General features: G+C 36.4%; 1 long non-coding RNA gene across 1 annotated transcript in view; it reads right to left on the bottom strand.

Annotated features, from left to right (window-relative positions):
• Positions 1 to 14,553, bottom strand: part of LOC143653292 (uncharacterized) — a 54,871-nt gene extending 40,318 nt beyond the window's left edge. Inside the window, exons 1-2 of the long non-coding RNA XR_013161227.1 lie at positions 14,456 to 14,553; positions 7,080 to 7,274 (exon numbers count right to left, since the gene is read on the bottom strand). This is a non-coding gene — a long non-coding RNA (uncharacterized LOC143653292). The remainder of the gene's footprint in view (positions 1 to 7,079; positions 7,275 to 14,455) is intronic.
• Between the last annotated feature and the right edge of the window lie 262 nt (positions 14,554 to 14,815).

A 14,815-nucleotide genomic window follows, 5' to 3' on the forward strand; every position in this document is an offset into this window, starting at 1 on the left:
TCTTGACAGAACATCAATAAAGAAACAGAGAACTTGAATAATATAGAAGTGAATTAGACCTAACAGACATATAGAGAACATTGCACCCCAGTACTGCAGGATATACATTCTTCTCAAGTGCACATGAATCATACTCCAGGATAGACCACATGTTGGGTCACAAAACAAGTCTCAATATATTGACAAAGACTGAAATCGTACAAAGTGTCTTCTATGACCATAATGAAATGAAGCTGGAAATGAATAGCAGGCAGTGCATTAGAAAATCCACAAATATATGGTAGTTAAATAACACTCTCGAACAGTCAGTGGGTCAGAGAAGAAAGTGCAAGATAAATCAGTAAATATATTGGGACAAATGAAAACGTGAATAGAGCATATCAAAACTTATGGGATGCAGTGAAGGCTGTTTTGAGATGGAAGTTTATAGCGCTACATGTTCACTGTAAAAAAGAAGAAAAAGCTGAAATCAAACACCTGGAAGAATAGAAGAATAATGATAAAAAAAGTAAGCAGAAGTAAAGAAATTACAAAGATTAGGGCAGAAGTAAATGAAATTGAGAATAAAAAACAGTAAAATTAACAAAACCAGAAGTTGTTATTTTTTTAAAAAAATCAATAAAATTGACAAATCCTTAACTAGACTGACAAGGAACAAAATAGAGAAGACACAAATAAATAAATTGAATAAATAAATAAATAAAATCAGAAATGAGAGGGTGGAGTGGACACTACTGACCCCATGAAAAACAAAAAGGATCATAAGAAGATCTTATGAACAATTTGTATGCCAACAGATTAGACAACTGAGATGAAATGGACAAATTCCTAGAAACACATGCGCAACCTACACTGATACTAGATGAAACAGAAAACCTTAATAGACCAATTACAAGCGAAGAGATTGAATTAGTCATCAAAAACTTCCCAACAAAGAAAAGCCCAAACCAGATGCCTTCATAGGTGAATTCTACCAATCATTCCAAGAGGAATTAATTCCAATTCTGCTCAAACTCTTCCAAAAAATTGAAGAGGAGGGGTCTCTACCTAACTCATTCTATGAAGCCAACATCACCCTAATACCAAAACCAGGTAAAGATATTACAAAAAAAGGAAATTATATACCAATTTCTCTTAAGAATATAGATGCAAAAAATCCTCAATAAAATACATGCAAATCAAGCCCAATAGTACATCAAAAGAAGTACACACCATGATCAAGTGAATTTTATCCCAGGTATGTAAAGGTGTTTCAACATAAGAAAATCAATTACTGTCTTAATCACATCAACAAAATGAAGGGGAAAAACCACATGCTCATCTCAGTTGATGCAGAAAAGGCATTTGTTAAAATTCAGCATCCTTTCTTGATAAAAACACTTAGAAAAATAGAAGAGGAAATTTCCTCAAGATGATGAAGGGCATATATGAAAATCCCACACCCAACATCATACTTAATGGGAAAAACTGAAAGCTTTCCCTCTAAGATCAGGAACAAGACAAAGATACCCACTGTTACCACTGTTATTCAGCACTGTACTAGCCAGAGCAATTAAGCAAGAGAATGAAATAAAAGGCATCCATATTGGAATGGATGAATTAAAACTTTCACTATTTGCAGATGTATAATCCTATGTCTGGAAAGTCCCCCAAAACCTACAACAAAGCCACTAGAGCTAATAACAACATTCAGCAAAGTGGTGGGGTATAAATTCAACATGAAAAAATCACTAGTGTTTTTGTACACTAGTAATGAACAAGCTGAGGAGGAAATCCAGAAAAAAATCCATTTACAATAGCAATGAAATGAATCAAATATCTAGGAAATATATTTAAGCAAGGGTGTAAAGGACTTGTATAAGAAAACTATAAAACATTGCTTAAAGAATCAAAGAAGACCTAAATAAATGGAAAGACATTCCATATTCATGGATGGAAAGACTAAATATCATAAAGATATAAATTCTACCTCAAATGAGTTACAGATTCAATACAATTCCAATAAAAATTCTAATAGCCTACTTTGCAGAATTGGAGAAAGCAATTTTCAAATTTATTTAGAAGGGTAAGGGACTGTGAATATCTAAAAATATCTTGAAAAAGAAGAACAAACTTGAAGGACTCATGGTTCCTGACTTGAAAGCATATTAAAGCTTCAATGGTCCAAATAGCATGGTTCTGGCACCAGAGTAAAAATAACGACCAATGAAATTGAATTGAGAGTTCAGAAATAGACCCTCACACCTATGGCCAATTGATTTTTGACAAGGCTGCCCATATCACTCAATTTAGAAAGAATAATCTCTTCCACAAATGGTGCTGTGAGAACTGGATATCCATATGCAAAAGAATGAAAGAAGGACCTCTAACACCATATAAAAAATTTACTCAAAATGGATCAAAGTCCTAAATATAAGAACCAGGGCTATAAAACTCCTCAAAGAAAATGTAGAGAAATGCATCTTCAGAAACTTGTGTTAGGCAATGGTTTCTAACCATTCTTTGCCTTACACTCAAAGCATAAGCAACAAAAGAAAAGATCGATAAATGGGACCTTCTCAGTGTTAAAGTTTTGTGCATCAGGGAACTTTGCTATGAAAATGAAAAGGCAATCTGCACGATGGGAGAAAATATTTTAAAACTACATAGCCATAAAGGTTTACTATCCAGAACATATAAAGAAATCCTAAACTCAACCATAAAAAGAGAAAGAACTCAATTAAAAAATAGACAAAAAACTTGTTTAGACACTTCTCCAAAGAGGATGCACAAATGTCTAAAAAGCACAAGAAAAGATGCTCAAAATCACTAGCTATTAGGGAAATGCAAATAAAAATCACAATGAAATATTTCAAACCCACTAAAATGGCTATTATTAAAAAAAAACAGGAAATTACAAGTGTTGAAGAGGATGTGGAGGGATAGGAACACTCATTCGATGCTGGTGGGGATGTGAAATGGTGTGGTCACTATGGAAGACAATTTGGCAGTTCCTCAGGAAGCTAAATATAAAATTACCATATCCCCCGGCAATCCCATTACTAGGTACATCCCCAAAAGAACTGAAAGCAGAGACTTGAACAGATATTTGCACACTAGTGTTCATAGCAGCATTATTCACACTTGCCAAAAGATGGATGCAACCAAGTGTCCATCAACTGATCAATGGATAAACACAATGTGATATATACATACAATGGAATATTATTCAGTTGTAAAAAGGAATGAAGTCCCACCGTGTAACAACATGGATGAACCTTGAGGACATTATGCTGATTGAAATAAGTCAGGCTACAAAAGGACACTTACTATATGATCTCACTGATATGGACAAATGTAACAAGTAAACTCATAGAGTTAGAATCTAGAATATAAGATTATAAGGGGATTGCTTGGGGTAGAGTATGGAGAGCTGATGCTTAATTTGTACAGAATTTCTATTTAGGTTGATGGTAAGTGTTTGGAAATTGATAGTGGTGATGGTGGCAAGTAACTGTGAGTGTAATTAGCAGCACTGAATTATGTGTGTGAATGTGGATGAAAGGGGGAAGTTTGGGGTTGTATGTGTTACTAAAATGAAAGTTAGAAGATAAAACATGGGACTGTATAACAGTGAATCCTGTTGTGGATGATGGACTGGGATTAATAGTACAAGTATAAGAATGTTCTTTCATGTATAACAAATGTATGACACTAATATAAGGTGTTAATAATAGGGTAGTATGGGGGGAAAATGCACCTAGTATAAACTATGGACTACAATTAATAGTATGATTTTAATATTTTTTCATCAATTTGTAACAAAGGTACAAAATAGGAGGGTATATGGGAACACTGTATTTTTATATCACTTTTCTGCAAATGTACAACTTCTCTAAATAATTTAATAATAATGATAAAATTAAATCCAACCACATGTTATTAGAGACAAATTTTAACTATAAGGATGATTAAGATATACCAGGCAATAACAAACAAAAGAAAAGGAGGGTTTGCAATATTAATATTAGACACAGTTGAATTCAAGGAAAAAAGGATTGTAATGCTGAGGTATGCAATCCATTATAAAAACATATGCTTTATTCATCTTTATAGGCCAAACAATATAACATCAAAATAGATAAAGTAAAAATTGCAGGAAATACAGGGTAAATTGTTTGAAACAAAGTATCAGAAAAGACACTTCTCTTGTAACAATTTCCATAGACTGAAAATAAGTAAATAAATAGATTAAAAAATTAAACACTGGATCTATATAATTAATTAACCTAATTAATCTAATGTAATATATTCCTTTCACATGTCCCTGTATTTTACAAAATTCAGGTAAAAAGACCTCAGTAAATTCTACGAAAGCATAAATTGTACAGCTTCTCTGATCACAATGCAATAGCACTACAAATAAACAGCAAAAGAGGAATAATTTAAAAAAATCTCAACTACTATGAAATGTACAAATATTTTCCAGACTACCCTTAGGCCAAAGAAACAAAAATCAAAACAATCAATGTAACATAGCTAAATGTAATGACAACAACGACAACAAATTATATCCTAAAGCAATACTCAGAGGAAAATCAGTTTTAAATTCTTTCACTACTAATCATTAAGGTGAAATTAAATGAATTAGGCATTCAAATTAAGTATTTAGGAAAATAACAATGAAGTTAACCCAAACAGCAGAAGTAAGGAATTATTAAAGATAAATGCAGATGTAAGTGAACTGGCAGGATTGATATATAAAATCAAGTTCAGATTCATTAAGAGGAAAGAAAAATCCACAGCAAAATAAGCAAACTATTTGTAGACTAATCAAGAAAAAAGTGAGAAAGCACAACAATGCAAAACTAGAAATAACAGTAGAAAAATAACTGTAGATACAAAGGGAATTAAAATAATTCAAAAAAATATTTTGCACAACTCTAGCTAAAATGAAAATCTGATTGTAGAGTTGGTCATTATATTTCTGTCACCAAGTTTTCCAATGTCCCTTTCCAAGTGCACATCTGCTGGGGAGCTTTTTGGAAATTGTATTCCTGATAAAAGCACAAACCTGGGTGCTCTGTGCCATTTTGCCTTCTTTTGCATCAAATGAAGGATGTTCTAGGAGCTGCAGCAATCTTCTTGCTACCATGAGGGAAAAGCCAAGAGACTCAGGTACATTTGACACAGTTGAGCCACTGAATGAACTAAGACCTGTCTAACCTCCAGCCGTCTAATAAAGGGACGAAAAGGGACGTTTTTTTCTGACCGGGGCATAGACCTGTTACCATGACAAAGCCAGTGTTTTGAATTTGTTTTAAAAACAGGAACAGAGCAAGAGCGCTGCATAGCTATGGTCATTTATCATTGTCCTGGAAGTGTTATCCAATGCAGTTAGGTAAGAGAACTAAATAAGAAATAAAAGCAATAAAGAGAGAAAAGGCAAATTGTCATTATTTTCAGATGCTATGACTGAAATTAAAGAACCCAAATGAATCAACTGAAAAATGATTAGAAATGTAACTTAATAAGGTGACTGGTTATAAAATAAATATAACAGATGGATTGTACGTTTAGTGGATTTATTATGTAAATATAATACAAAGGAAGGAAAGATACCATTCACAAAGGAAGAAACAAAGCCATAAAATAACTGAGAATGCACTTGAAAAATGAGACAAGTAAAAAATGACTCAAAATTTACTTGTTCTCAAAAGGAAATGTTCAGTATTACCATATGAGTTAACACATAAATTATAAACTCAATGCAATCTTAATAAAAAGAAAGCTAGAGAGTAAATATTAATGTAAACAAAAATAGATATATGAGGAGAAATATTAAATGGAACACAGAGGGTACTTCACCTTGCTAAGATGCAAGCCATAAGAAGATACAATTAGTTACAAATTTTTGTTTTGAATTTTATAATTCAAAAACTATTAGAAAATCAAAGCAATACTAGCAAAAGCAAAATGATAGTGAGGAAATTTACGATGTTTCTCCCAGAAATTGAAAGATAATTGCAGACATGTCGGAACTGAATGACAAAACAAACAATCCCAATTTAATACATATATGCAGATGTGAACCCAACAAGTGGAAAAAAGTCATTCTACTTAAATACGTGTGTGCTGGTTTGAAACTATGTTGTACCCCAGAAAGGCCATGTGGGGCAGGCCTATTGTTTAGGGTGGGATCTTTGATTAGGTTGTTTCCATGGAGATGTGTCTCCGCCCTTCAAGGTGGATCTTAATCTGCTTTCTGGACTTCTTTCAGAGGGAACTGTTTTGGAAAAACTCAGCACTAACACAGACAAAGATGTTTGGATGTGCAGAAAGAAAACACCCCTGGGGAAGCTGTGTGAAACCAGAAACCAAAGGACCAGCAGACACCAGCCACGTGCCTTCCAGCTGACAGAGGTAGTCCGCGTGTCGCTGGCCTTTCTTGAGTCAAGGTATTTTCTCTGGATGCCTTAGTTTGGACATTTTTATGGCCTTAGAACTATAAACTTGTAATTTAATACCCTTTATAAAAAGTGGACCCATTTCTGGTATATTGCCTTCTGGCCGCATTAACAAACTAGAATAATGGGTAGCACTTCAAAATGTTCATGTATTATGTATGCCACAAGAAATACCTCAGTTCCCAAAGGTAGAATCATAAATGCCACTTTCTTTGGCCACGATAGAATTACACTAGATATCAACAACCCTAAACTCTAGGACATTTAGGAATATTCTCCTAGGTAACACTTAAAAGAAAATACAAACTGAATTATAGAACATTTAAAAATAGACAAAAATCAAAACATTACACATCAAAGCTCATAGGATGTGGGGGTGGAGGTTTGCAATTTTTTCATTTATCTAAAATTTTTGTTCTATTTGGGTTTTTATTCCCTTTGTTGAGAAAATTGAAAGTAGTAACTTCAAAGTGTATATTATTGGCGGGAGCATGGGGGTGATAAAGAGTAACTTTATAGTAATGAACCCTGACAAACTTTATCTCAGGCAGGTCATCGAGGTCAGAATCAAAGGTCATGGATCACGTGGTCAGTCTGTTCTCTGGGTGTGATGTGATGAAAAAGGCACCTTACCTCCGTGGTGTTCTTCTCGATAACCCATAATTCCGGAGGAAACTATCTGACAAATTTCAATGGGAGGCCAGCCTACGGAACACCCGACCAGTGCTTCTCAGAAGGTCAAGGTCTTCAAAACCAAGGATGGCCAGAAGAAGTGCCACGGCCAGGAGGAGCCCGAGGAGAGGCGACGGCTAAAACTGATGTGGGGTCCTGGAAAGAAACAGGACATTAGGTCCTAAGGAATCTAAATAAATATGGACTTTAGCCAACAAAAATGTACCAATATTTGTTTATTAATTGCAACAAATATATCATAGTAATGTAAGGTGTTAATAATAGAGAAAACCGAGTGTAGGCTGTATGAGCACTTTCTGTGCTAGCATCTCAATTTTTCCATAAATCTAAGACTGTTCTATCAAAGAACGTCTATTTAAAAAAGAGGAGGGGAATAGTCCTGGAAAGTAGTAGAGGTGGACAAGGTAACCTAATTCTGTAGCCACACTTTTAAGAAATTAGTGATTTTCTAGGAAAACAAAAATCATAACAATTTTCTCAACAAAGGGAATAAAAACCCAAATAGAACAAATATTCCAGATAAATGTAAAAATTGTATACCTCCACCCCCAATCCCTAAAAAAAGGTAACAGGCCCAAATAGTAAATAAACAAGTTTTGCCAAAGGAACCGATGACTCTTATGACATTTAGGGGTGTTACAGAGAATAAAAATAAGATTGAAGCTTTCCCAACTCATTCTATCGAGCTAGCAAATGCTGCCACCAAAACAGGACAAAAATAGTACAACAAGGAAAATATAAACCAATGCTAATTGTAAACACACATGCAAAGGCCTATGTAATTATAATAAATTGTATTCCCGGGGAGGAGCTGGGGTAGCCCCAAGTGGGTCATCAAAGAGGCTGGGGACAGCGGTTGTTTATCAACTAGTATGGAAATAGTTCAGTAATTAGCAGCTACCCTGGTATGCTCTGTCAGCCTGGTGTGAACTCACTTGTGTTGTATAGTCTATGCACATCCATGTTTTTAAGTCTGGAAATATGTATTTCAAAGTCTGCAAACTCACTCACCAACTCTAAACTGGCAGCCAGGGGGAGGTCAGTGCCATGGTTGGTGGAAGAAGGAATTTTTGCTTTTTCCTCAATTATATTCTGTTATTTAAAAATTGTTAATATATATTCAATATGATCCAATAAAAATTTCAATGAAAAGATTTGGGGAAATATGATTAAGTGAGTCTAAAACTCAACGTGAAAATGAACATGTGCAAATGGAAAATGAAGAGGTTTGGAAGTTCAAGACTTGTTCTAACAGATAGAAGAATATAATAGAAATCTCAGCATTTAAAAATGTGTCATCCTAACTCAGAATAGATAGAAATGTCAATAGATCAGAATATAGTGTCCAGAAATAGACTCAAGTTTATGTAGAAATTTAATATATGGGTAAAGGTGACATTTCAAATCAACGAGGAATTGACAGATGAGTCAGAAGCCTAGCCATTTGGAAAACACCAAGTTGAATCTCTGTCCCTCTGTTCACACTGAAATAGATTGTAGATGCGTCAAAGATTTAAATGTAAAAATCTAAAACCATGAAAGTACTGAAGAAGACATGAGGGACTTATATAATCTTGGCAAGGGAAAGGACTTCTTAAGTATGAAATTAGAAATCACACAAAAGCTGGACAATTAGTTTCCATAAAAATTAAATACTTTCACAATGAAGACATAATGAACAATAAAGAATACCATAAACAAAGTCAAGAGTAAATGATAAGCTGGAGAAGATGTTTCTCACACATATAGGATAAAAATTAATATCCCTTGTTAAAAGTAAGAATGAGTAAAAATTCCCAAAGAATAAGTCAAATATCCATGGAATGTCATCTAGCAATTTTCTTAACATTTAAAATGTGCGTATTTTTTTATTTGGGCACTCATTCCTTAGAAACACTCACAAAAATTGTACCATTTTTGGTAATAAGAAAAATCTGGGAGAACTCTCATAGGAACACTATTAAAATAACTAATAGGGTATTGATTAAAAAAAATTGAAATGTATCAATATAATGCAATTTTCTGCCACTATCAAAAAGAATAAGGTAAACCCATGTGTACTGAAATGGAAGTGTCCAATGTGTGTGTGCGTGTACATAAATATATATATATATATATTTTAATTTTTTTAATTTTTTTTTTCCTCATGGGCAGGCACCAGGAAACAAACCTGGGTCTCTGGCATGGCAGGCAGGTGATAACTCTGTCTGCTGAGCCACTGTGGCCCCAAGATGCATATTTAAGTGAAAAAGAGTTGCATAACAAAAAAAATCACAATTCAGTAAAATAACTAAATATGTATATTTGTATAGGCATAGGAAAGGATGTTGGAAAAATACTAATCTGTGAGAAGAATGATTTCTGAGAAATGGGAGATCTGTACCTATTCTATTTCTTACATTATAGTTTGAATATTTCTGCAGGGTGCATTATACACTCAAGGAGAAAACAATGAAAATTCATTGTTAACGTTTTCTCACTTCCATATTCCGCATTAGTAGCACAATGAAAATTTCTAGAGCAAAACGAAGGCCAGGGACTTGATTGATAATCCTCCTGAACGCGTTCAGTGTCATAAGCAAGACAAATGTTCAGCCAGAGTGCTAGTTCATTCACAAAGAACGTTCGAACCTGTGATTTGGAGAAAAGCCCTGGGAAAACCATCACAACCCGCCCCGCCCCCCAAACTGTAACCCTAGTGCTTCACCTCCCGAGCAGGCTGATGGTGGCATTAGCCAGGGATGAAGAAGGGAGGTGACTCCATAGCGGTGGACAGGAAGTGGCCGCTGCAGTCGGAAACTTGGCAGAGAACCTGACCTAACTGAAGCTGTGCGCAGCGAACAAAGCCGGGACGTGAGCGCCAGCGCAAAGCACGAGCTGGGCTTGGGGCTGGGAAGGGCGGGTTGGGCATGCCCGCGATGGTTGCCTGGGAAATCGGATGACCTCTTTGTGCCTCATGTGAAAACTGGGCGGTGAGGATTAACTTAAAAAACGTACGGGAACACTATGAACAGTAAGACAGTATGCACATGTGAGCTGGAGCATGCAGGAGGCAGTCCTGGGACCACAAGGCTCAGCTCTTGAAGACACACACAGCGGTAGGACTGCCAGATAAAACACAGGATGCCCAGTTCAGTTTGAGTTTCAACTAAACAATGAATAATTTTTATTTATTTATTTATTTTTAGTATAAGTATGTTACATGCCAACTGAGCACAAGTTAGCATTTGGTTTCTTAAAACTTTCTTTTAACTCGAGAAGTTGTACGTTGACAGAAAATTCACGCAGAAAGCACCGAGTTCCCCTCCAGCTCGTGTCCACACACCCGGTTTTCCGTATTGCGAACACTTTGCGTTAGTGTGGCACTTTAGCATTTAGTTTTAACTTTGTTATTTTTTCCTCTCATCATTTCAAAAAAGTTAGGTGCATGTCTCCAACTATTTCGAAAGCCCGATGACAGTATAGATTGGATCATATATTTGTTTACTACCCTCCTGGATGCCTGTACACTGTGGTTTACAAAACAGGTACTAAATGAGCTCTGATGAGAGGGAGGATTTGGCTTGGATGCTGTTAGCCCTTCTACTATCGGTGTTTGAATATTCATCCTGATATCCACAGAGCCCTGTTTCTCAGCTGACTGCTCCAGTCCTTATTAGGACTAAGCCACTGCTCAGGAACTGGCCTGTCGCTGGGGGTTAAGGAAAATTTTCTCATAGAGCTAGTGTGATCCAAAGGAAGCTAAGCTTGTTCCTCTTAGCTCCCTGATCGCTGGATAACTCTGATGTAGACTGAGTCGCACGCAACTTGGCTTAAAATCTCCAATTCCTTCTATACTCTGTTTGGGTGTAGCCATTTGGTGATGGCTCACTAGGAGATAAATAGAAATTTTTAGACTCCTTTTAATTTATTTAAAAATAAATGTATGCCTTTTAAATTTGGGAACCAAGTCAAGTTTGGCTGGGTTTTAGGCTACCAGATTTTGAAAAGAAGGCGGCGTTTCCTAAACACTGGTCCCTGCCATTCTTTCCTACTTGGCTCTTTCTAGCTAAGCTTTTCAATGAGGTTTTGGAGCTGCCGCAAATGGCCCTGAGTTAAAAGAATATGCTAAATCAATCTTTGGTAAGGAGAGGGGCGGAAAAGCCAAAGAATATGGGAGTCATCCTACCCATAGAGGAGATGGCGATATAGACGTACTGTGGATATTCAATGTTGTGTGTGTTTGTGCTTTGTTCTTTGTCTTTGAGGGAAGATACAGAACTTTCTCTGGAATTCTTTGATAAAACATACACTAGGATCACAGAAAAGGAAAATGTGGCAAGGAAATCCTTTGCATACTGAGTCATGGCCGTAGTTGCATAGGGGTGTCCACCGTTTCCAATTAAACAAAGAAATAGGCAAGAGAAAACACTTTTTTTTTTAAACCACAGAGTCTCTTTGAAAGAAGAGTTGAATTTGCTCTCTACCTTATTCATTCAAGTTAAAACTGCCATCCCTTTAATGAGCAGCCTGAGGGTGGAAAAAGTGTCTTGAATAGCTATATTCCAGGGAGTACTTGGCATCATCGTTGAAACATAATGTGGGATTGCAATTGTGTGGGTTTTTTTCCCAGTGAATAGGAAGTGATCAAAGATAACATTGCCTGAGAAAGAATTAAAATAGTGTAACATTGCATCCAGTTACAGCCAATGCCAATCATTATCTGGATGAATGCACAAGATCCTTTAAATAATGGTATAGACGTGCTGTGGCATTCAAATATAATGACCAACTTCAGTGGGGTTCAAATAAAAATGCAAAAGCATGTGCCCACTCATCTGGCCAGAACAGTGAAGTATAAGCACGTCTCTTTAAATAGATCTGCAAGCCACATCCTTCATTTACATCATCTATAAAACACTGGACTATAGGAAATATATTAATTCAGAAAGACTGCCTTAGGAATTTGATCTTAGCAATAGGAAATGCTATCTTCTAGGAGACTAGAAAAATTAGAGGCACAATCGGAAAAAAATACAGTAGAAAAGACTTATATAATTACAGTGTGATCACCTTTCCCCACTGAGAAAGGACAGGAAAGGAAAGCATAAAACAGGAATTGAATTCATCATTGTGTGGAGGAGAGTTCTGGCATATAATGCTAGACAGAGCTATTTACTGGAAAAAGTGTTAGTTTATTTACATGCTAAATAGCACCACCTTCTAGCTTCAGCCAACTGACAAATAACAGCACAGCAAGGAAGAAAGAAAAGGACATTTTCCCCATTCCAGAGAGAATCAGAACAGGACCTACAGGGATTGTCACAAATCCAAACATCTTGACCCCATCATTATAAAATGGAATGTCTAACTTCTCCAAGCATCTCCAAAGAGATAATCTTTGCTTTTTCTGGAACAAGAAAAACAGCGAGGGAAACTCGACTCTGCATTTGCAAGGAGGGATGGGAGAGGGGAAAAATAAATGCATACTCCCCTTAATCTTGGTAATCTCTTTAGCACAACTCTTTCAAAGGACAAAAAAGGTAAAATGTGATCTTTGTCAGAAGGCTGAAAAACAAGGCAAAGTTCACCCCTGGGTACTTGACAAAAACAAACGTACAAAAAATCTGATTTGATGAACAAAGACTGGCCAATGAATTGGGTGAATTGTTTTAATACAGTAAACAGGAGCTCTGAATAAAGGGATCAAAGGAGGCCAGAGAGTGCAGTGCACCCCAAATTGCAATTGCTCCCCAGGGAGTGACAAGAATAAAACTGGAAGATTTTTGCTCAAAGGAGTATTACCCCTGATTATAATCTAGTTATCTATGCTTTTAAAAGGCACAGCATTTGTGGTTTCTCTAAAAGTTTTGTCTTTTCTGATTTAGAAAATAAAGCTTTAATCTGCAGTTGGTATATGTTAATTCTGATAGATACCAAGAGGGGAAAAGAAGGCACTGGGTGGGAAAACAGATTAAATATGCAGGTTATTGTTTCTGTTTCACCCATTCCTCCCTGCTGAGCTTTGGCAATTATTTTAACGGGCCACCGTTTCTAAATTTTAAATGTTTACCTCTCCGAAAGAGAGATAAAGATAACAGATAAAGGCTCCGTTTTTTGTTAGTTAGTTTGTTTGTTTTTGTTTTGTTTAATAAAATAATAAAAATAAAATAAAAATAAAATAATAAAATAAAAATAAAAAATAAAAATAAAAAATGGCTAGTAGAGAGAAAATTCATGAAAGAAACTGTGGCACAATCTCTTCCATAGTTTTATTTTCTCATTTGGCATTTGAGTTTACTGAGTCAAATAAAGTCTATAGAAAGGTTATCTGGGTAACATATGCTTACAGACTTTAAAATTTGCTAACAAGTCTAGAAAGAATTGGGCTGTGATGAAAAATAAAGGAGCTTGCAAAATTTAGTTTTAATTTCAGTTTAGATTGTTACTGAAAAAAGGCTGAGATTCTTTTGCCTGCTGTGCTCAAGACCCAATTCCTGAGACACTGGGCTTTCAAAGAGAGAAAGAGTTTATTACTAGGTGCTTAGTAGGAGAGCAGATGGCCTAGCGGCCCAAAATCTGTCTCCCTAAACTGCAGTAATTCTGATAGTTTTATTAGAGAAAAAGATGGGCAAGGTTTAGGATAATGGTCAGAGTGGTCCCAGATGATATAATTAGAGGTGATCTAATTATTGAGCATGTGCAGATTGATTACATGCTTAGTCACATGTAAGAAAATGGTGGAGTATTATAATAAGGTATAGATGACTTGCAGGTCAAAATTCAATCTCCCGTGCATATCAGGCCAGCCCACCCTGGCTAGGTCCAGTCTTGGCCATCAAAACACCGCAGAACTTGGGATAGGTCAGCTCTGGGCTTACCCAAGACCCTTCACTGATAAACATTAAGGACTGTTTTTAGTGATTACAAGACTTTAAAGTTGAAAAACTGGATAGCTGGATACAAATGAAGGTTAGACACAAAGTTTTTACAATCACAGGGGCAGAAGATAAGGGTTGTACAATCATTATCAGAGATAAAAAGGCAGCTAGGTTACAGTTAAGAGATTTCAGGTATTTCCCTCTGTCTACTCCCATATACCAGAAAGCAAAAATGAATACCTATCTAATGATTCAGTAATCAAAATCATCCCTTAAATCCTTATTTCTCTATTACAAGTTGACCCAAGGAATGATGATAAATTCAGGATGAAGCTACATTTGGCAAGGTAGTAAGGCAAATGGTGGTAGAAGCTGCCTAGAAATTAGCATGCTTCCTCCATGGATCAAGTATGTCAATGTGTTTAGCAAGGGGCTTCATACATGGTGGGCACTCACCAAGAATGGACCCAATGAGTAAGTAAAGTCCAAGTAGCCATCTTGTCACTAATCTGGGATGGGACCTAGACCATTTGGTAATTGCCAGATGCCATTGCCCAGCAACCATTGTCTGGCTGTCATTACTCAGCTGCCACGACCTAGCAGTCACTGCCCAGCCACCATTGCCTGACTGCCATTGCCCAGCTGCCATTACCTGGCAGTCACTGTGTGGCCACCATTGCCTGCCGTGCCTGCCATGCCATTGCCTGGCTGCCATTACCAGCAGCCATGGCTCAGCCACTATTGCCTGGCCACCACTGCCCAGCTGTCTTTGCCTGGCCACCATTGCCCAGCTGCCATTACCAGCAGCCACTGCCC

The sequence above is a fragment of the Tamandua tetradactyla genome, chromosome 13 (genome assembly GCF_023851605.1).
Source record: "Tamandua tetradactyla isolate mTamTet1 chromosome 13, mTamTet1.pri, whole genome shotgun sequence".
Lineage (NCBI taxonomy): Eukaryota > Metazoa > Chordata > Mammalia > Pilosa > Myrmecophagidae > Tamandua > Tamandua tetradactyla.